Source organism: Mauremys mutica, chromosome 1 (genome assembly GCF_020497125.1).
Source record: "Mauremys mutica isolate MM-2020 ecotype Southern chromosome 1, ASM2049712v1, whole genome shotgun sequence".
Lineage (NCBI taxonomy): Eukaryota > Metazoa > Chordata > Testudines > Geoemydidae > Mauremys > Mauremys mutica.
In genome coordinates, this window is record NC_059072.1 from 119,797,529 (window position 1) to 119,820,389 (window position 22,861).

The 22,861-nt window shown below is 41.3% G+C and overlaps 1 long non-coding RNA gene across 1 annotated transcript; it reads left to right on the forward strand.

Annotated features, from left to right (window-relative positions):
* The first annotated feature begins 2,388 nt into the window (after positions 1 to 2,388).
* Positions 2,389 to 22,111, forward strand: LOC123352747. Its single transcript, XR_006574281.1, has 3 exons — positions 2,389 to 2,509; positions 3,991 to 4,127; positions 21,776 to 22,111. It is a non-coding gene; the product is annotated as an uncharacterized LOC123352747 (long non-coding RNA).
* The last annotated feature ends 750 nt before the right edge of the window (positions 22,112 to 22,861 follow it).

Consider the following 22,861-nt stretch of genomic DNA (forward strand, 5'->3'; position numbering starts at 1 on the left):
CATTTGCAACAAAGGTTTACAGCTTTGGTGTACTGCTAGATCCTGAGCTGTTCCCCTGTGCTTTGTTCGTGGCTGTTGCCGAGATCACTCTTTTCCATCTGTGCCTGTCAAGAAGAATGTGGTCTTTCCTTTCTCATGTGGAATTTCCACAAATGTTCAGCCTTTGTCGCCTCAAGATTAGCTTGCTGTAACATGCTGTATATGGGGCTACACTCAGAACCATGGAGCTAGTACAGAATGCTGTGGTCCACTTCTTACACGGAGTTTCACACTAGGAGCACATTGGAGCAGTACTTTGGGGTCTCCACTGGGTACCAGTACATCTCTGGGTGGCATCCAAAGTGTTGATGTTAACCTCTAAAGCTTTCAATGGATTGGGTCTTGGTTCTCTGAGAGACTGCCTCTCTCCCTAGATCCTGGTCCAGGATCAATCATCAGGTCAAGCAAGACAATTTCAGACTGGAATTATGGTGTTAAATTTTTAATTGTAAGAGGAACTAACTATTGGAACAATTTACCAAGGGTCATAGTGGATTCTCCATCACCTGCCATTTTTAAATCTAAATTGGATTTTTTCCCTAAAAGATCTGCGCTAGGAATCATTTTGGGGAAGTGCTGTGGCCTGTGTTATATAAGGGGTAGTGATCACAGTGGTCCCTTATGGCCCTGGAATCTATGAATTCTAAGTATAAATTATGGTTGTGTTTTTCAAAGATGCCTAAGGGAGTTAGATGCTCAAATACTATTGGGGCTCACTGGGATTTAGTTCTCTGCCTCCCTTAGGCTCCGTTGAAAGATAAAGAGCCTATAATGCCAAGTGCATGAACTGCAGTCCAGTCAGCATTCTAATACAATTAATAATGTAGCCAGTAGAAGTAATACTCTGTCTTCTCCCTTGACAAATGACTATGAGTGTACTGTGCGATACTGTAAAAGAGTAAGGATCATGCATGGACTGTGTAAAAATACCTAACGATGCACGATCATTTCAATTTTTCTTGTTGTAAGCCTTAAATATTGATCACTGTGAATTTTACACTTTTGGTAGCATGGGTAGGATTTTAAAACACCAGTTGCTTCCCAGGACCTGTTTTCCCTCATTGTTAAATGTGTTAAAATCCAGAATGTCTGTTTGCATCTTGACTGATATATATTATTGTGCTTTTAGGTTTTAAGTTCCTTGGGGCAAGGACATAGTTTTCTTATATGCACATAATCAGGACTCAGAAACAGTTGGTGCATGACCATATGCCATGCCAGCACTTCTGTTAAGCTACTATCTTGTTTCTCCAGAATCTCAGCTTTCATCTGGAAAACAAACAAACAAACAAAAAGCCCACGCTCCTAAAAATCTGGCTGTTCTCGTAGTGATGCAAACGTCAGAAATGCAAACAAGAGTTTGTGACTCAGTGTGTACCAGTTGGGGGTGTAAATTCTAATGTGTCCCTCACTAACTGGGCTGCAAGTTTCTGGTGTATGTTAATGTAGTCCTGTTTGAAACAGGACTGCATCAACATACATGAGGGAACTTTTAGTGGACACCAGTAGGATCTACACAGGCCAGTTAGTGCGGGACACACTAGTGTGCACTAGAATTTACATCCCTCTTCTTCTTTTGTATGGTGATAGTGGAACAGTGAAAGCAACAGCGTGACTACAGTTGGATCTTAAGATCTCTTATACAGTCCAGAGCAGAAGGGGTAGCCATGTAAATGTCTGTGACACCTCCAGGATGAGCGTAAATTGGGAAATCATCCGTGATGTGTCCGACAGTTTGCACCCATGCCACAGCTGCAGTTTGGCAATTCCTTTAGGGGACTAACTTACCATGTAGACAAGCCCCAAACGTAATTTATACAGAGCTGAGTCTGCAGAGAGCCTGGAACAATAGCTCTGAGAGGTGTGACCTGCCCCATTCATCTCAGATGTCCAGTGCTGGAGTTTTAAATGTCACATTTGTTAATTCTTTTTTTCCTGATGTAAGAAAGGAGAGGGTGGAGGTGTGTAAATTTACTGTGAGCACAATGGATTCCTTTTGCATTTGTAAGCAGGTGGCATTTGGGAGATACCACTGCTTCTCCCCTCACTTCACCAACCCAATCAAGAGAAGCCAAGTCCAAGGAACCTAGCAGAGTCCATGTTGTGTATTTGGTTGTCATGGGTTTTGTTACTGGAGCAGCACCAGGATCCCATCCTCATCGCCAGTGTTATGTCCTAGGGGCAGCCGGTGTAGGAAGCAATCACTTGAGGCCAGAGAGCAGACAGCTAACCAAAACCTCCATTTTATTTACAGGAACAGAGAGCTCACTCAGCCGGCTGAAACCGGCTGAGCTATCCCTTAATAGTCTAACTCAGTTGCCATAGTAACAAAACCCATGACAACCAAATACACAACAGTCCATGTGTGTACTGAAGCACCACAGGGGGATCCACATTCTCAGGGCCAAGTGGCACATATTATCATATTCTGAACACCTGCACAATTCACTGTGAGTGAGATCTCATTTTGGTGAGTCTTGTTGGCAGAGCCTATTTTGTGGATGAAATTTGGAACAGTACCACTGCCTTTCCCCCCCTAATCCTCCACCATCTGATCCCTGCCTACACTGGCATTATGTAAATAATAACTTAAAAGGCTATGAAGGATTTTTCTAGTTCAGACATGGCAACGACTACAAAAGAACATGCAAACGATATATAATACAATTGGCCATGGAGCAGAATTTTACTGTGTCTAGCTGAAAATTTCAAAGATGAAAAAGGGGATTTGGACAAACAATTCCTATTAATTTTAATAATTGGACATTCAACTACTATGAAGATAGGTATTATGTAAGTACCTAGAGAGTCAGCTTTTCATTTTCCAACACTGGAAATGTGTCAATGTCCATCAAGCTCTTGGAAAGGAACAAAAGTCATAGAATTAATGTAGATACCATTGTTTGGCTTGCTGCCATAGATTTGTTTCTAGAATAAACTCAAGGTTATAATACATGGCTGCAGAGTCTGAAGTGATGCTTTCCTGCAGTAACTAGTGTCCCCATTAAAATTTCATTCTCTTCTGCTTTGAAAGCTATTGGCCATCAAATAATCCTTATTATGAAGCTCTTCTTAGTGCCCAGATGAATAGATTTTTTTTTTTGGGTTACATGTTTCATTTTCTATTGAATCTCATCCAGGTCAAAATTAAGAGCAAAACTTGTAATACAGTATCAATGAAAGGAAAATATTGCCACACAGGTAGAAGGCCAGATTTGAAGAAGACAGTTAGTGGCTGGATTGCAGCCCCGGGAATATAGGACTGGTATCCATTATGTCTCACAGGAAGTGGGTCTGAGCACAGTTCTAAAATCCTTTTCACAAACAACAAAAGACACTTTATGGTACAGATGAAAATAAAATTTAATTTAGAAAGACAAGATAAAATAAGATAAAGTCCTTTTATAAAGGAACTTCCAGATTGTTTTTCAAACATGGGTCACATTGCAAATAAGAAAAACAAAAGTACATGCATTTAGAGCAATCTCTCAGGGAGCTGAGTGTTGTGTTCATAGTATAAACACAGAGAAATGAGATAAAAAACATCAAATACTCGTTTCGGGAAAGTTACAACACAGTCCAGGTCCCTAATGCGCAAGAATGAAAAAGCAAGGCTGCTCCCTAAAGCAGAAAAGCTCAACTCACCGCACCTTGCTCTAGGTTGGCTCTGCAGACTGACCGCACAAGAGACAAGACCCATAGTGCATGCTTCCCTACAGAGCTCCCTAGCCTGCAAGCAGGACCAGGAAACCCTTTACAAACTTAAGTGATAGCTCATAATTTTAACAGTTTTCAGTACCCCCGGGGAGTAGGTACATCCTAGCAGCAGCCTTACTAGGGAACTGCCTTTTGTGTATGTATTTTTTTGAAAATTGGGTGCAGCTCTCCAACCTCCTCCCCTTGAGCTCCACTGGAGCCTTGTTTTAAAGGTTCTATCTTCACATCTTATAGGCAGATGTCGCCTGTCTTCATTAGAGAAGCTGAGATGTGAGAGTACCATGACCATGACCAGGGCCGTGCGCAGAGTTTGGTACCTGAGTCTCACCTGACCGCTGAGAGCCAGCTGGGCTTACAGAGCATTCAGACAGGTGAGCACCAGCGTCTGGAGAGGGCAGAGGGATCCGAGCTGCAGGGGGGCAGTTGGACAACCAGCCAGGTGACTTCTCCGGAACAGGAGTGCCCCTCCTTCCCCCCACTTCACTGCCCTGGGCAGCTGCCACTGCTCCTGTTCTCCTTCCCCCCACCCCTGAGCCACCCCAGCCAAGCTGCTCAGGACTGGGAGCATCCTGGCCACTGTGCAGAGTGGGGAGGGAGGGGGCTGATGTCGGAGTGGGCCCTCACTCCACCCGTGTACCTGGTCTCTGCTGAGCTGGGGTGGTGTGATGGGGGGACCTGTCTGTGCTGCTACCTCTCAGGGTCTGGAATGGGAGCTGCCACTCTGCTGGTGTCTGAACAAGCCTCCTGATCCCAAGTGCTTTCTTAAAAAGAGTGTACTGACACACTCGCTTAGGCACACACAGTGGTGAGCTGGAGCCGGTTCCCACAGGTTCCCAAGAACCGGTTGCTAAAATTAGACCTCCGTGGAGAACCAGTTGTTAAAGGGCCAGGGAGTGGGCAAAGAACTCCAGTCCATGGGCCGGACCATCCTGTTGCTCCCAGGATTCCCAGCTGGGAGGCTGAGGCTCCCCCGGCCCTTCCCCCGCTTCCCCCCAGCTGCAGCATGGTCAGCCGCCGGCACCAGCTGGGCAGCTCAGCTGAGCTCTGGAGTCGTCCTGCTGCCACTTTTTGAGAGTCCCGGCAAGGTGTGTGGGGGGTCCTGCTGCAAGCTCCAGGGCTGGCCAGAGGGGAGGGGAGGGGAGGGGGCAAGTGGGGCAATTGTTGTTAAGATTTTGGCAGCTCATCACTGGGCACACACACACTCCACTCAACACACATACTCTGTCTCGCACAGAAATTCTGTCACACACTCCTCTCAACACACACACACACACACACACACACACGCTTCTCCAACACACACTGTCTCTCACACACTCCCCAACACACACACTCTCTCTCACATACACACACACTCTCACACATGCACACTCACACACTCGCCCAACACTCACATGCACACGCAATCTATCTCACACTCCTCTCGACACACACACACACACTCACACACTCCCCAACCACTCACACCCACAGTCACACATCCGCACACACTCTGTTACACATGCTCTCTCACACACTCCCCCAACACACACACACACTCTCACACACAGTCTCCTCACACAGTACCCCCAACACACACAATCTCTCTCTCACACACACTTGTATTATTGTTGTTACTTCTTGGTACTTCCTTTCAAAATGCACAATGCACATATATTCTCTGTAATTTTATTCTTTCAAAGTTTGTTAAGGATTACAGTGCTGTTATTTTAGTTTTTTGGTCTGTGATTTCAGACTTTTATTTCTCTCTTATGCTTAAATTTAATTATTTGAGTAGTGAGTTCTAAAATGCCTAACCTGTCCTGGATGGAGTAGTTATCATTATTACTTTTATTACCATATTGTGCTTTGTCATTCATTACTGAAAATGGTACAATCAATTAATAGTATCCTTCGAGAATGTAAATTTAGCTTGTACAAATCTTAGCAGTGCCAGTTTAAAAAAAATTAGCTAAACACATAACTTTAGACACTAGGCAGATAAAGGTTTCATATTTTCAAATTGTATTTTTGGTTCTATCTGTAAAATAACTTCAAATTCATACAAAAATATATGTGTTTCCAAGTCTGATACTGATAGTAATGATGGAGTCAAATGTTAGTGAATCATATACCTGGTTGTGATTGGTAAACATAAATGCCAAAATAATTAGAAAAATAAATTCCCCCTTCTTAAGAAAAGAGAAAAAAAAACCTTAATCACATATGTTAAAATTAAATAAATACATTTTTAGTGGAGTGAAATTTTTTTACTAAAATAGAGTAGATAAGGTAGTAACACAGAGTGTGTCAGAGAAAGTAAGCAGATTTTTGTTTATCTCTACTAAAGATAGTATACAAAGTATCAAACTTGTGTTTCTGATATCTGTGTTAAAGGTCCAGAATTGATACTTCAAGGTTTGGACTTGGGAATATCTTGCTCTATTATCTCCTGATTGTTCTAAATTTACATATAAAATTTAAATATGGCTTTAATTGGTGTTTGTATTAGGGCTGTCAATTAATTGCAGTTAACTCACGCGATTAACTCAAAAAATTTAACTGTGATTAAAAACATTAATTGTGATTAATCATACTGTTAAACAATAGAATACCAATTACAATTTAATAAATATTTTGGATGTTTTTCTACATTTTCAGATATATTGATTTCTATTACAACACAGAATACAAAGTGTACTGTGCTCACTTTATATTATTTTTATAACAAATATTTGCACTGTAAAAATGATAAACAAAAGAAATAGTATTTTCAATTCACCTCATACAATTATTGTAGTGCAATCTCTTTAATGTGAAAGTGTAGTTTTACAAATGTAGATTTATTTTTGTTATATAACTGCACTCAAAAACAAAACAATGTAAAGCTTTAGAGCCTACAAGTCCACTCAGTCCTACTTTGTGTACAGCCAATTGCTAAGACAAACAAGTTTGTTTACATTTACGGGAGATACTGCTGACTGCTTTTTATTTACAAGGTCACCTGAAAGTGAGAACAGGCGTTTGCACGGCACGTTTGTAGCTGGTGTTGCAAGGTATTTATGTGCCTGATATACTAAACATTCATATGCCCCTTCATGCTTCAGCCACCATTCCAGAGGAAATGCTTCCATGCTGATGATGCTCATTAAAAAATAATGCATTAATTAACTTTGTGACTGAACTCTTTAGGGAAGAACTCCTGTTCTGTTTTACCTTCATTCTACCTTATATTTCATGTTATAGTAGTCTCGACTCAGCACATGTTCATTTAAGAACACTTTCACAGCAGATTTGACAAAACCCAAAGAAGGTACCAATGTGAGATTTCTAAGGATAGCTACAGCACTCTACCCAAGGTTTAAGAATCTGAAGTGCCTTCCAAAATCTGAGAGGGACAAGGTGTGGAGAATGCTTTCAGAAGTCTTAAAAGAGCAACATTCCAATGCGGAAACTACAGAACCCGAACCACCAAAAAAAAAAATCAACCTTCTGCTGGTGACATCTGACTCAGATGATGAAAATGAACATGAGTAAATCTGCTCTGCTTTGGATCGTTATCGAGCAGAACCCGTCATCAGCATGGATGCATGTCTTCTGGAATGGTGGTTGAAGCACGAAGGGACATATGAATCTTTAGCACATCTGGCACATAAATATCTTGCGATGCTGGCTACAACAGTGCCATGAGAATGCCAGTTCTCACTTTCAGGTGACATTGTAAACAAGACATTGACAGCATTATCTTCTGCAAATTGTAACCAAACTTGTTTATCTGTGCAATTGGCTGAAGTAGGACTGAGTGGACTTGTAGATTCTAAAGTTTTACATTGTTTTATTTTTGAATGCAGTTATTTTTTGTACATAATTCTACATTTGTAAGTTCAACTTTCATTATAAAGAGATTGCACTACAGTACTTGTATTAGGTGAATTGAAAAATACTACAGGATTTCTTTTGTTTTTTACAGTGCAAATATTTATAATAAAAATAAATATAAACTGAGCACTGTACACTTTGTATTCTGTGTTGTAATTGAAATCAATATATTTGAAAATGTAGAAAATATCAAAAAATATTTAAATAAATTGTATTATTTAACAGTGTGATTAACAGTGTGATTAATCACAATAAATTTTTTAAATCCCTGATAGCCCTAGTTTGTATATATTTTTTTCCCTTTCTCTCTATAGGAATTAGATACAGTGCTTCTGTCAGCGAATTTCTAAGTTATTATCTGCAAAAGAACTAGTTTTCAGGTACCTAAGGAGCCCCTGGAGTCACAGTTAAAGTTCCTCCCAGCCTCCCCTCCCCTCCAAAAAAAAATTGAAATGGCACCCCTGATATGCCAGGAGTGGCCAGAAGGTTGTGGGAGGGCTGTGGGCTCTGGCAAAATGCACCACCACCCCCAGCCCATATGACATTGCAAAGTCTGCCTTGAGCTGCAGGCCAAGCACCAGGCACCACAAGCCACAGCAGCAGCGCAGAAGTAAGGATGGCAATACACTGTATCCCTTGCCACTCTTACTTCTGCGCTGCTGCTGGCAGTGGTGTTGCCTTCAGAGCTGGGTGCCCTTCCAGCAGCACTGCTCTTCAGCCGCCCAGCCAGTGCTTAATTTATGCTGGGGCTGAACCTCGGCACCTCTTTCATTACAAATTAAGCACTGGGGGGAGACAGTGGAGCCCGGAGGTGATGGGGATGGGGGAGACATAGAGGCAAGGGGCAATGGGGCTAGGGGTTGCTCACGGGATCCAGGGGCACCAAAATACAAGTTTGCCGAGGGTGCCATTTTCCCTAAGACCTGCCCTGGTCCATGAGGGCACCCTTTTGAGGTCACCCAGAAAGTATTAGTATTTGAAAGCTATAACTGACAGAAACACCTTTGTGTTGCATATAATTGTAGAGAAAATGTTTAAATTCATGTTCTAATTCAGATGTTCAGTACCTCTTGATCCGCCTTAGCAACCTTGTCTCCAGACAGTGCCACAGGCTTACTTACCTGCCAGACAGTGTGAGCATTCCTTCAGGTCTCTGTTAAATACATCTGTGTGCAACTTTTGATAGCTTTTTACAAGGCATAAAATTACTGTTCAGATAAGTTCCCCTCAGCTACTTTTGAGTCAAGGGAAGTAAGAGTAAATATTTCTCAGCAGGCTGGAATTCCAAATGCCACTTCTATCTCTGGCTTTGGAGCCTTTCTATATTTTCTATGCATGTATTTCATGCAAGTTCAAGCTGAGATATTTAGAGGTCAAGGGAAAGGGAGTCTGGAAAATCACAGAACATTCTTGATAAATATTCACCGTTCTGGTAAATTCCATAACAGAGCTCCTTTGTTTTTTGCTTCTTTTTAAAAAAAAAATAGCAATGCTAAGTCATTTTAAAGCTTTATGTGTGATGATAAAATCTTGGATATTTACATTTACTTTGAGATTTTGTTGGTCACCCATTAGTCTAGAGCAGTTTTAATTAAACAGATTCATTGCTATTTTATATAGTCAAATGATGAATTTTGGCATTTTTAATGTTGGCATTGCAAGATGCCATCTCGACATACTAATATACTGTTTCATTTGCAACAGAGTTAAGGATGGGCAAATTGGCTTGCTAATATAAGTCTGTGAGAGTGTGATGGATGGTCTAAAGCAGGACTTTTGAGCTAGTGGGGCATGAAGGGAGTGCCCACTGGTCAGCATTCCTCTGCTGGAGAGAGGCTAGAGGAAAACAGTAACAATTGGGTGATGGGTCTTTTAGGGCTGGATCCTGCAAAGAGCTGTGCATTCTGGTTCTGACCCAGCAAAGTATATAGGCATGTGTTAACTATAAGCATCTGAGTAGCCCCATGAAGTCAATGGGCTAACTTGCATGCTTAATATTAAGCATGTGCTTAAGCGCTTTGCTGCATTGGTGCCAGAGTGTTCAGCAGGGCGTCTTGTATGACCAAGTCCATATTCAACAGTTAACTTGAAAGTCTGGATCTCTTTCACTTGTACCAGTGGAAACTCTTCTCCCATTCTCCTCTTGGCTAATAATGCAGGTAAGCTTGTGCCCCTCCCGTAGTCCTGATTAATGGAGGTTAGCACAGTTGCTAGCTTTCTCATGGTAAATAAGCACCCCGACTTTCACAATAAGCCAAAAATCAAGCTAATCCTCTTTCAAAACAAGCCAAGCCCTAAGAACCCCAATATTCTATGTGACTAGATCCCCCTGGTGTGTCGTCTGGGACTGTGGTGGGCCAGGTGTGCACCCCTGACTCTCTCCCCACCTTGCCCCTGCTTGCCCCCCATTGACCCTGCTTGCCGGGAGCTGATCAAAAAAAGGAAGCAACAAGCTACAAGCCAAATGTGCAACAAGCTACAAGCCAAAAACTAGCCAACAAGCAACTCATAAGCCAATTAAGCCAAAAACAAGCCCAATTTCTGTTTTTTTCCCCATGGGTTTGGCATGTCTGGTGGTTAGTCCAGTTTCACCCTGATTAATGGCACTTGCTAACATTGCTGCATTTAGAAGCTCTGTTCTGTTTCCAGTTCATTTGTCACACCCATGTCTTGTAGGCAAGATTTTAATGTTGTTGGTTCCTAGCCCTATAAGAACATGCTTTGACCAAAGCTTGTATCTTACTTCTTCAATCCAAATCCATCTTCCTCTAAGGCAAATGGAACACTTTGCCTTAAACCCATTAGCTAGACCATGAAACTAACTGTGTCTTTCATTCCTGTTTTTAGCTCCAAAGCTAGCTCCTCAAAGAGATCAATGGCATCCTTTCCCCTAGGAGTAAGATCAAAAGATTCTTTTTGGATTCAGCAGATTCTAATCAGGTTTTCCCTTCAAAGTAATTGTGAGAGAGTAGCGCTGATAAGATGGCTCTCAGAATGGCTTCAGACATTTTAGGTTCTATATACACCTTCAGTAAATGCCTTCTCATTTGGACGGCTAAGGCCACTAAAGCTGACTTTGTTATTCTTTGTCCAGAATGTCCTACCTGACCTGACTCACTCTCTAGTTCTTTTTAAAAGAAATCGGTGTTATCCTATTCTGAGTGTTCTGCTCTAGTTCACCATTTCAGATTAGTTCCTGCTTCTTCCTTTCACTCTCTCAGGTTTTTTCTTTTTTAACCCACATTGTCAGTTTGTTTCCACTGATTATGGCTGAACAGAGCTGGGCAAATAATTCATCGTGAATGAGTTTATCAATTAATGTAACTTTCTTTTTTGGTTCATAAATTACAGAAAGTTGTGATTTGTTTGTTGTGCAAATGTATTTGCCAGATACTTGCAGCAAAGACTTTTGGCTGTAGATCATTTGAAACCAATTTGACACAAGTGTTTGATATTATAGAGAGGAAAGATTGATGATACTTTCCACGTGAGTTACCAAAATGAGATACTGCTAACAGGAGGTTGTGCGGTTCTCTGAGCTCTCTGAGGCTCCTTAGGCTTGTTTCCCCCTTGTTGAAGCTTGAACATTCCCCTGGGCTCAGCTGGGATATTTAGGTTTTGGCTCTTTCTTGATTGGGAACAACAACAAAAAAAGGTAGCTTATTTTAAATGCCACAATGGCACCAAAATGGCACCAAAATAATTGGTCAATTTCAGTCATAGGATTTTAAAAATTGTAAATTTCATGATTTCAGCTATTTAAGTCTTACACTCAAGTAATGTGATCCTCCCTCTCCTTTCTTAGGGCTCAGATACATGGGGTACTTTATCAGCATAGCTGTGCTGATATAACTCCCTTTGTGAATACTCTTATTTTGGAATAAGAGTATTATTTTGGAATAAGAATATTCATCAGAGGCCTTTTACTGGCATAGCTATGTTGGTAAATTTCCTTGTATAGACAAGCCCTTAAATGAAGAATGATATAATAAATATTGTTGATATTTTAAATTGTTATTGCTGGGCATTTAAGTTAAAACCTCACTACGACAAATGGTGCAGTTCAGCATGTTAGAGGTACTTTTTCAAACTCTCTGTAGACTCATCTCTGCATCAGTTACACTAGATTTACATTTTTGAGGCTTTCTTTGCAACCATGACAGCTAGCGCCTTCTTTTTTTAATGAAAGCTAAGATTTGGAGAACAAGAGAGTTGTTTCAGAGAAGGATATGGGCACATACCATCTGTTTTTGAACCCTGAGTGTTAGCTAATTTTTAATGGAATCTCCTGAGCTGCTGAGCATAACTCTTATAATCAGATATCTAGTAAAAACTTGCTTTTGTGAGTTCAAAATTTTGCTTGTGGTGAATATATCTTAAAATGTGTTATTCCCATCAATGTCCCCACCCGGGGCCTTATGCTGACATTGTAAGCTCTCTGGGCGGGCACTGTCTTTGTTATTACTTGAGTTGGCTGACATTTTATTCACCAAAATTTTCTTGCTGAAAAATAGAGGTAAGTCAAAAATGATTTTTCAGTGGCAAAATATTAAATGAAACTTTTCATAGTTTCAGAGTGAAACTTTGGTTTCAGTTTAGCTTTCAAAAAAAACCCCACAGTTCTGAAATTCCAAAATTTAGATTTTTGTATTTTCCTTCCCTCCCCCTGACTTTTGCCACTGAATGCAATAGAATGAATGGCTAGCGCTTTTTCCTTTTCCTTTTTTTCACCTTGTAATTTTACAAACTTTCTCAACTTTGGAAAAGTTATAGTGGCAAAAGGGAAGAATAAATCTGTGGAACTCTGTACAGTTTCAAAACTTCCTCAACTATTTAAAAGTTTGAGTGGCAAAATTAGTTGGGAAAGATGCGTTTCTGGTTACAAGACGTTACTACACATAACAGCTCAATGTGACTGCTCTTATCTCTGTAATGCTTCAAAAATTACAGACATGAATAAAAGAAATGGGAGAAAACTCAGATATGTAGATTGTTAGTTTCAGCACTAAAGGGCCAAAATCTGTTCTTTTGTATGTGTATATTATTGCTAGGGTCCTACCAAATTCACGGTCCATTTTGGTCAATTTCAGTCATAGGATTTTAAAAATTGTAAATTTCATGATTTCAGCTATTTAAGTCTGAAATTTCACAGTATTGTAATTGTAGGGATCCTGACCCAAAAAGGAGTTGTGGGAGTGTCGCAGGGTTATTGTAGAGGGGGATGTGGTACTCCTATCTTTACTTCTGTGCTGCTGCTGGTGGCGGTGCTGCCTTCAGAGCTGGGCAGCTGGAGAGCGGCAGCTGCTAGCCAGGAGCCCAGCTCCGAAGGCAGCGCTGCCGCCAGCAGCAACGCAGAAGTACGGATGGCATGGTATGCTATTGCCGCCCTTACTTCTGCGCTGCTGCCAGAAGAGCTGGGCCCTGAGTCAGCAGCTGCCACTCACTGGCCACCCAGCTCTGAAGGGAGCAGCATAGAAGTAAGGGTGGTATGGTATGGTATTGCCAACCTTACTGCTGCTGGCAGGGTGCTGCTTTCAGAGCTAGGCATCTGGCCAACAGCTGCTGCTCTCTAGCTGCCCAGCTCTGAAGGCAGTGCAGAAGTAAGGGTGGCAATTCCGCAGCCCCCTAAAATAACCTTGTGACCCCCTGCAACTCTCTTTTGGGTTAGGAGTCCCAATTTGAGAAATGCTGGTCTCCCCCGTGAAATCTGTATAGTATAGAGTAAAAGCACACAAAAGACCTGATTTCACAGTCCATGATGCATTTTTCATGGCCATGAATTTGGTAGAGCCCTAATTACTACCTTAGACTTCAAAGGGATATCTGAACCTAAATCTACCCAGGATGCATTAAGAGACAACTCTTGGATGCTTGGAATCCAGATGTTGAGTCTGAAGGGAATACACTAGTGAGTCAGAGCAACAGCTAATGGTTCAACCATACTTGATTTCTCCCCATCAGTGATTTCCTGAGATGGGCTTGGCCTGGATAATAAGATCATAAGCAAGGCTCAAATCGAATTGGACCACACTGGGTCAGTGACCTGGCTTTTAAAAAAAAATTTTTTTTTTGAAGCTGCTGTTTTGGTCTCCAGAATATCCACTTTAATTTCTTTTTAAAAGTGAGTCACTAGCCCTTCTGGTACTAGAGAAAAACTTGAAAATGTGGAACCAGCACAAACAGATGTAAAGACATCTGCTTGCATCTGCAAAGATCCGGGAACAGCAGCTCCGATGGGGTACTAGTGTTCTAATGCTCACTTACGTTAATTGAAATGTCAGTGCATGCAAGAGAGGCTATCATAGACCTGCACAATCTGTGGGAAGTGGCTAGTCATTCTGGTGCTGCAAGAAGATGGTGTTTGGGAATTACACCACTTTTCCTCCCAGTCTGTCCCATGGAGCTAACAGGCCCGAGGGAAGGAACAGAATCCTGCAGTGCATTGGAGCCTCACCCGGGGGAACCAATCCCACTGAGCCCACTGAGGCATCTAAGCCCACCAATCAGCCAGCATCCCCTGCCTAGAACAGCGGGAGGCCAGGTCTGCTATGGAGGTGGGTGTGCAGCCAAGCATCCTTCTCCTTGGTTTTAGTGGCTGCTTTGTTATGGCTGGGTTAGAGACTGTCTGCAGACTCAGGCAGATGTCATGATGTCATTTACATCCAGGTCTTGTTTTCAGACTCTTCTGCGGAGCTGTAAAGGCTAGAAACAGGTTTATTTTTAAAAAGCTTCTGATGTCACTCTGGGAGTCAGGAAACTAGGCCTGTGTTTACTGATGCCTTAATATGGCCTGCCCAGGGTCTGCTTGAATCTTGCTGAGGGGAACCAAACCTGAGGAACCCATTTGAACCTATTTGATTATATTCTGAATATCTGCATAATCTACTGAGAATGGTATCTCATTCTGGCATCTCAGGTTTATTTATTGTTGGGTTAGGGCAGCCAAGTCAAGTCCCCAGAATAAAGACATAGGCCCAATCAGTTTTGCCAACACTAAGCGTTCCAAAAAATAAAGAAATAAATAAATAAAAATCATGAATCAGGCTTAGGGTTGCCAACCCTCCAGGATTGCCCTGGAGTCTCCAGGAATTAAAGATCAATCTTTAATTAAAGATTGTCATATGATGAAACCTCCAGGAATACATCCAACCAAAATTGGCAACAATAATCAGGCCCCCCAACATTCATGAGATTAAAAAACAACATTTGGTTCTTATTTGCCTGTTTGTTTCTAAACTGTTAGAGTACAATTGGGTCACATTTTCCAAGCTGTTCTCTGCAACCATAAAGGGCTACAAGCATATTCTCTTTTAAATGAAAGCTGAGATTCTCACCTAATCACAGGATTCTTGGAACTAGGGATTGAAATAAATACCAGATATCCTGAGACTTGCAATAAAACAGCAAGAGATAGGATGCTGCTTGCTCAGTAAACAGCACCAAATCTATTTATTACTAGAGCATGGTCCAGAGGTCACTTTTCTCCTGATGTTATACCCACACCTAAACATCCTCACATCCTCACTGCCTGAGACAGGGGCCCTTCCCAGCCCCTGGGAAGAGCCACTTGTCTGTAGGAGGATCAAGAAACATACACTCACCCAGCCATCAGAGTAATTGTTATGGTACCACCACTTCACCCCATACCCCAGTCTGAGCCCTAATCATAGGCACATGAATAGGTGAAAGGTGTGTGTGTGTGTGAGAGAGAGAGAGAGAGAGAGAGAGAGAGGGCACGGGATCTCTGTAGGAAAAGGAAATCAAGGAGAGTTGTAGTGTTATTATCACTGCCAGTTACAAAGTGCGGAGATAAAGGAAGAAGGCGGTACATGTCAGAACCCTAATTGGGCCCTGGGTGATCCCAACACAGATGTAATGAGATTAACTAGTGCCCATATAATAAAAATTAAAACTACTGATTATTCCTCAAAAAAGATTTTTAATGACTTTCGACTATAAAGGCAACACAGACAAAATAAGAAAAGCAGGAATAAAGACCAACACTGAATAAGGATTAAAATAAATGGCAAGTTATACTGAAGACAAGCGCAAGTGCATGTAAAGTTATTATTCATCAGCTATTTACTATTATTCTTAACACTATAGTATCGATACAACTGGAGATCAATTCAGCTCGAGCAACCAGGCTTCTTTACTCCATAAACTTACTCTGCATTCGTCCGAAAATACGTTACCCTTCAGTTGGCTGTTTTCTGCACTGGCCAGGTACAGACAGTCGACAAGTACACATCCCTTGGGTTCAGGGAGTGTGGGTCGGGTTTCCCTTATGACCGAAACACACACACTGCACAGTCCCATGCCTTCGTACTTTTTATCTGATCTGTCGGCCGTGTCTTAAAACAGACCAACCAATTAGGGTCAGCCAAATCTTTAATGTGGTTAGCGTTGTTGCTTTGGCTGTATAATTTATGCTTATTTATTTCCTTGTTGCCAATTGTTTTAAATGTGGGTTAGACAAGCTGTGCCTGGGGGCACAATTTATCTCACTTTATAGGAGTCAGCATACTGTGTTATCTGGTTGCAGCGTGTTTTGGCCACAAGTCTTAGCTTACTTCTGGAAAGCTTGCCCTTTTTACCTTTGCAAAGCAGAAGTCTGAGGCCTAACATTGACAATACCTTTGTTAATTTTAAGCTTGGCAATACTTTTGTTCACAGATTAATCACACAAAGCTTCTTCAGGTGCCCTCTGTGCTGTGCTCATTAGCCTTTACATTTTCAATGCATTCACTAAAACACCATAGACATAAGCAGATATTTGGGGCTCAGTCTTAGGAAAAACTCTCATTAACTTCAGTGGGGCCAGAATGTGACCAGGACCCTCTGAGTTTTGACCCTAATTTAATAAGAATTGATGGAAGTCACTTATCTACTAAATGCCTGAGCCTATTGAAGAATCAACATTTCATAATGGCTAATCTTAGCAACCAATGAAAAAAATAATTTTAGGTTTGATTGCACAGCATCAGGACACATTAAAAAGAGATCCAGAGATGACTGATGAAAATATTTAAAGGCAGGGATAGATTACCTCATGAAAAGAGATTGGAGAGATTTAGACTGTTCAATTTGGAAAGGAGATGAAGTGAGGATATGACAAAGGTATGCAAAATAATATAAAGAAAGTAAAACATGCTTTTACTTGCTCTTGCTCATAACATAAGGGAAATAGTATATTATGTTAAAAGGCAGTATCTTTAAAAATGAGGAGTGGAATTACTTTTTTATATAGTGCATAATTAACCTCTGGAACTCATGGCCACAAGATACCACTGAGGCCAAACATTTAGAAGGATTAAAAAAAGGGGGGAGATTTTTGCATCATTCATTCATGCCCGTCACCCCAACCGGGGTATGGGCCGCCAACAACAGATCTCCATAGTCTTCTATCCTGGGCCATTCGCTCTAGCTGGTTCCAGGTATAGCCCATTTTTTTGCTATCAACCTGAAGGTCGCGTCGCCAGGTATTTCTTGGGCGGCCTCTTTTCCGCTTGCCTTGGGGGTTCCACTGCAGTGCCTGTCTGGTGATGTTGGTTGGCTGCTTGCGTAGTGTATGTCCTATCCAGCCCCACCTTCTCCTTCTAATTTCTTCCTCTGCTGGGAGTTGATGGGTCCTCTCCAAGAGGTGGATGTTACTGATGGTGTCTGGCCAGCGGATCTGGAGAATCCTTCTGAGGCAGCTATTAATGAAGGTCTGGATCTTCCTGGTGGTTGTTTTGGTTGTCCTCCAGGTTTCAGCTCCATACAGTAAGACTGATTTCACGTTGGAGTTGAACAGTCGAATCTTTATTGCCAAAGACAGCTCTCTGGAGCTCCAGATGTTCTTGAGCTGTAAGAAGGCTGCTCTTGCCTTACCAATCCTTACTTTGATGTCTGCGTCTGTGCCACCCTGCTGGTCGATGATGCTACCTAGGTAGGTGAAGGACTGCACTTCTTCCAGGGGGCTTCCATTCAGTGTGACTGGGTCGTTGCTGATGGAATTGATCCTAAGGATCTTGGTCTTGTCCTTGTGGATGTTGAGGCCAACCTGTGATGACGTGGCTGCCACTACGTTGGTCTTCTCTTGCATCTGCTGTTTACTGTGCGAAAGGAGTGCAAGGTCGTCGGCAAAGTCCAGGTCATCAAGCTGGGTCCACAATGACCATTGGATTCCATTCCTACGCTTGTAAGTGGATGTCTTCATAATCCAATCGATGACGAGAAGAAAGAGAAGTGGTGACAACAAGCATCCTTGTCTGACTCCGGTTCGCACCTGGAAGCTGTTTGTGAGCTGCCCTCCATGGATCACTCTACAGTGTATGCCGTCGTATGAATTCTTGATCAGGTTGACCACCTTTGCTGGGATGCCATAGTGCCGAAGGAGCTTCCAGAGGGTCTCTCGATCCACGCTATCGAATGCTTTCTCATAGTCAACAAAGTTGATGTACAACGAGGAGTTCCACTCCATAGACTGCTCGACTATGATGCGGAGCGTTGCTATCTGGTCCGTGCATGATCTGTTCTGCCGGAAACCTGCCTGTTCATCTCGTAGCTGTGGATCGACGGCATCCTTCATTCTCTCTAAGAGGACTCGGTTGAAGACCTTCCCTGGCACCGACAGGAGTGTGATTCCTCTATAGTTGGCACAGTTGCTGAGGTCTCCTTTCTTGGGGATTTTGATGAGATATCCCTCTTTCCAGTCAGCCGGAATCACTTCTTCTTCCCATATTTTCTCAAAGAGGGGGTACAGCATTTCCACTGAGGCATCCAGGTCTGCTTTCAGGGCCTCTGCTGGGATATCGTCAGGTCCAGCCGCCTTCCTGTTCTTCATCATGGTGATGGCTTTTCTGATCTCGTCTCTGGTTGGTTTATCGCAATTGATTGGGAGGTCCTCGTTGGCTGGGTCAATGTCTGGTGGATTTGGTGGTGCTGGTCTGTTCAGGAGTTCCTCAAAGTGCTCCGCCCATCTGTTCATCTGTAGTTCTATTCCTGTTATAGACTTTCCCTGCTTGTCTTTAACGGGACGTTCTGGCTTGCTGAACTTTCCAGACAGTCGCTTGGTAGTATCGTACAGCTGAGAACATAAACATTTATATTAGATAGGATTCAGCCAAAATAAATATTGGGATATAAATCATTATGTTTAGGACACAATCTAGCTACAAACAGATGGGGTTAGGAAGAAAAACCTGCTGGGCACGGTATGCCATAATTGTCCAATATGGAATTTCTTGCCTCTTCCCCAGAAACATCTGGTATTGGCCACTGTCAGAGACAGTAGATATGGCAATTCCAAAGCTAAACTCTGTGGAATATTGAAAATATGAGCATCTACGAGGCTCAACAGGAAATGGAAGATCTCAGCAATTAATAATCATTATTAGTTATAATTGAGATTAAAAGAATAAAATAAAATGGCTTTATTCAGATGATCTATTCAAGGCTTATATTTTGTCCTTGCAAAGGGATGGTCTGAATGATCTGATAGGTCTCTTTCCTCTCTCAACTACTCTCATGCTAATTTAAAGAATGACAGTACCTTCCGTGTGAGTGACATACAAGTCAATTTTGGTGTGGGCAGTCCGGGTTTACTTTTTGGAGGAGTGACTTTTAAACTCTGGCATCTTGGCCCAATGTGGCTCAAAGTATTGAAGACTAATGTCCTTTGAAAGACTCTGGATTAGTGGGCACCCAAGTCTCTCACGGGGGGTCTGCAGAGCTGCCTCTCAGCAGAGCTATGGCAAGGGATGGAGTAAAGCTACAACTTCATATCCAATGGGAAATATTTATAAAGACTTGAACAGAAATACAGTTAGGTTCTGCAGACACCAAACCCCACTGACCCCTAAAATATAAGGTTCAAATCCAAATAATACATACTTCTTGGGGGGTGGACGCGGTGTAAGAATACCAGGTTAGAAACCTGCAAGAAGTTTTATGTCCATAAGAGTATTAAGCAAGCGATGCTTAAATATGAAATCATTATCTTCCCTTTTCTAAATCCAAATACTAATTGCAACCTTTCAGAGAGCCTACAATATTAAGGCTACCATAGCCATGGCAACTGAATGAAACATTAAATGGAATATATATCACCCACACAAGGTTTTTTTAGTTGTTTGGATGGTAGACGAGCATTTATTTACAGCATCTGCAATACACAGATTGAAAGAGAACTTTATGTGCATACCTCTGAGCAATTTTGCCACACACACTGTTATCTCTTAACATTTTTTGTATCTCTATAATTAATTTCAACACAGGATGGTTTGTTAATCCACAGACACAAACAAAAGTGCAAAGTAAAATTTCAACACACATTTTACAATGGCCCATTTACATTTCAAAATTGAATCCATAATAAAAACTTTTGTTTGTTATAATTGGGCTGATTTTTCTTACAACCTAGCGATAAACATCTAGTTAAATAGCCTCACAAAGATTTCACATTTAAGAAAGCAGCGCTTCAAATGAGCTGCTTAAAATCACCTTCTAGGCTTTGCATGATAATTGTAATGCAAAATAATAAACAGCATAGGGCATCTACTACAACACTTCCAGGATGATAGGGTGACATTTTTATAAAGATAATTAGGCATTTAAAATCAACCAATACCAATTTAAAAACCTACCAGTTAGAAAAGCGTGCTTAAAGTAAGCTTGTTGAAATAAGTTTCCATTTGCCGTTGCTAGATCTTCATGGGATATTTGTCCACAGCTATTCAATTGTAGTGCTAATCTGGTGAAATTCATCTCTGTGCAAAGGGCCAGCCCAAGTTCTATGCACCAATGGTGCTGATATTTCACACAGAGATGAATTTTACCTGTTCACATGCATTTATGTGTGTATATGTCGGCATAGCTACACTGGCAAAGCTATAATGGCAAACCCTATCAATGTAGACACAACTTAAGCCAGCAAAAAGTGCTTTTTTTCTAGTACAGCTTATACTGGTTTCCAGAATGAAAAATAAGCTATACCAGCAAAAGCACTTTTATGCCAGCATAACTGTGTCTACACTTGGGCTTTTGCTTATGTAGAAATGTCACCAAAAATCACACCCCTAACCAACATTACTATATCCACAAACATTTCTAGTGTAGACCTGACCATAGTGAAATGTAGACAGAGTTTGTACAGCTGCTCACAACCCCATTGTATCAAAAGGAAACTGGTTTGCAGTTTATATTGAGATTCCATTTGCAAATGGCTAAAAGGTTAATAAATTAATAATATATGTAATTAGCATGTGAACTATGTATCATTATAGATGGTCACAAGCACATCAGTAGGTTGTGCTTATAAGCAGCCAGGTGTCCTGTTGGATTCCATAACTATCTAACAATTGATTAACTATTTCAACATCTTGCCTTAATATAAATTGTCATCAAAAACTGTTTAAGGGAGTGCTTTAAAATGAGGATATGCTAATTTTTTTGAAGATAATTTCAATCAAATCCCAGGGTATTTTAATTAACAGTAAAAGTGTACTTATTAGTAAAGGTCTTATTAGTAGACCTGGGTGATATTTTTCATCAGAAAAGTTTGTTGCTGAAAAGTGCAGATTCAAATCAACTGAAACATTTAGCAAATTAATGTAGAATTCACCAAATTGTCTTGGTTAAAAAAAAAGATTCAGAAAGTCTAAACATTTTTCTTTCAATGTTTTCAAAACATAACTTTTCAATTTTATTACATACTTTTTAAAAGCCTGAAATTGATACAAAACATTTCATTTTGGGTTTAACAAAATCTTTTTTTTGTTACAAAACAAAACAATTATTTTGGTATGGCCAGCAAATTAAAAATATTTGAACAGCTCAACTTATTAGTATGTAATAAGATGAATAATATAGAATCAGTGAGGCTAAAAATACTGACTTTTGATGTAGTGAGGGCCAACATTTCTTGAATGCTCAGCCTTCCAACATAGAGTCTGGTGTGTGCAGAGGGTGTCGTACCAGGCAAAACCCAAGATATTTTTGTTTCTTCTTAATGGTGTTTTGTTGTTTCATGGTATGAAGCTGGATTGTGCAGGGTGGTGGCACGATGAAGACTCTAGTATGCACAGTGGAAGGGATTCTTGTCAGTGACAGCTTTAGAATTATGACATTGCATTGGTTTTGCTTTTAAAGATTTATTCTTAATTATATTTTTACTAAGCACCCACAGGTCTTCAGACATGAAGAGCAGACTTTCCCTAGGAAGAAAATAGGGAGAAGGAGAAAAATACAGGGACAGATGCATCCCAGGGGAAAGGCAGGACAAAGATATCTTTAAGCCCATCTTTGCACCATCCAGATTCTGGGCCAGACAGGATCAATTTACATGCCTTGCCAGAGGCTGCTTTGATTAACGGCAGCCTTATTTACATTGCCAAAATCTCTGTACTGATCAAACTATTGAGATTCCCATTCCTGTCTTTGACACTCCCACTCTGACTCCTGTCCCCCGGCGTGTCCCCTACACCAGGAGCTATGAGGACCCACATTGCTCTCACCCCAGGGAAACTTCTTGCAGCATCTTTGACTCCTGTATGCTAGAACTATGTATAGGGGCCAGAATTGGTTCCTCTGGAAATAAAACATTAACGAAATAAGCCTAAAAGAATGGAATAAGTAGGAAAATGAGAGAAAATTAGATGGGGAGAAAAGATGGTTTTTAGGCAAGGATCTGCTTAGACCTCTTAGCTAAAGGGAACACATCTGCCAGACCTGTAGTGCTTTAAATTCTTCCAAGTGTCTTTTGCTCAGAAACATTGACACAGTTCCATATGATGTTTTCATAAGGAAACTAGTGAAATGTGGTCCAGATTAAATTACCATAAAGTGGGTGCACAACCGGTTGAAAGACCATATTCAGTGATTTGCTCTCAAATTGGGAGGGCATATCTAATTTGGTCCCACAGAGGTCAATCCTGGGTCTGGTACTATTCAATATTTTCATTAATGACTTGGATAATGGAATAAAGAATATGCTTATAAAATTTGCAGATGACACCAAACTGGAGGGGTTGCAAGCACTTTGTAGGACAATGTGATACAGCATAGCCAGAGGGCAGCAGGAGAGGGTTAGAAGGGAGCTGTATTCCCTGTAAGGGGAAGAAAGTTTGCTATAGATTAACTAGAGCACCTGAAGCCAATTAGAGCACCTGAAGCCAATTAGAGCACCTGCAGTCAGTCACCTGATAAAACCCCCTGCTTCAATCAGACAGTGTCAGAGTTGGAGCAGAGAACAGTTTGAAGGAGT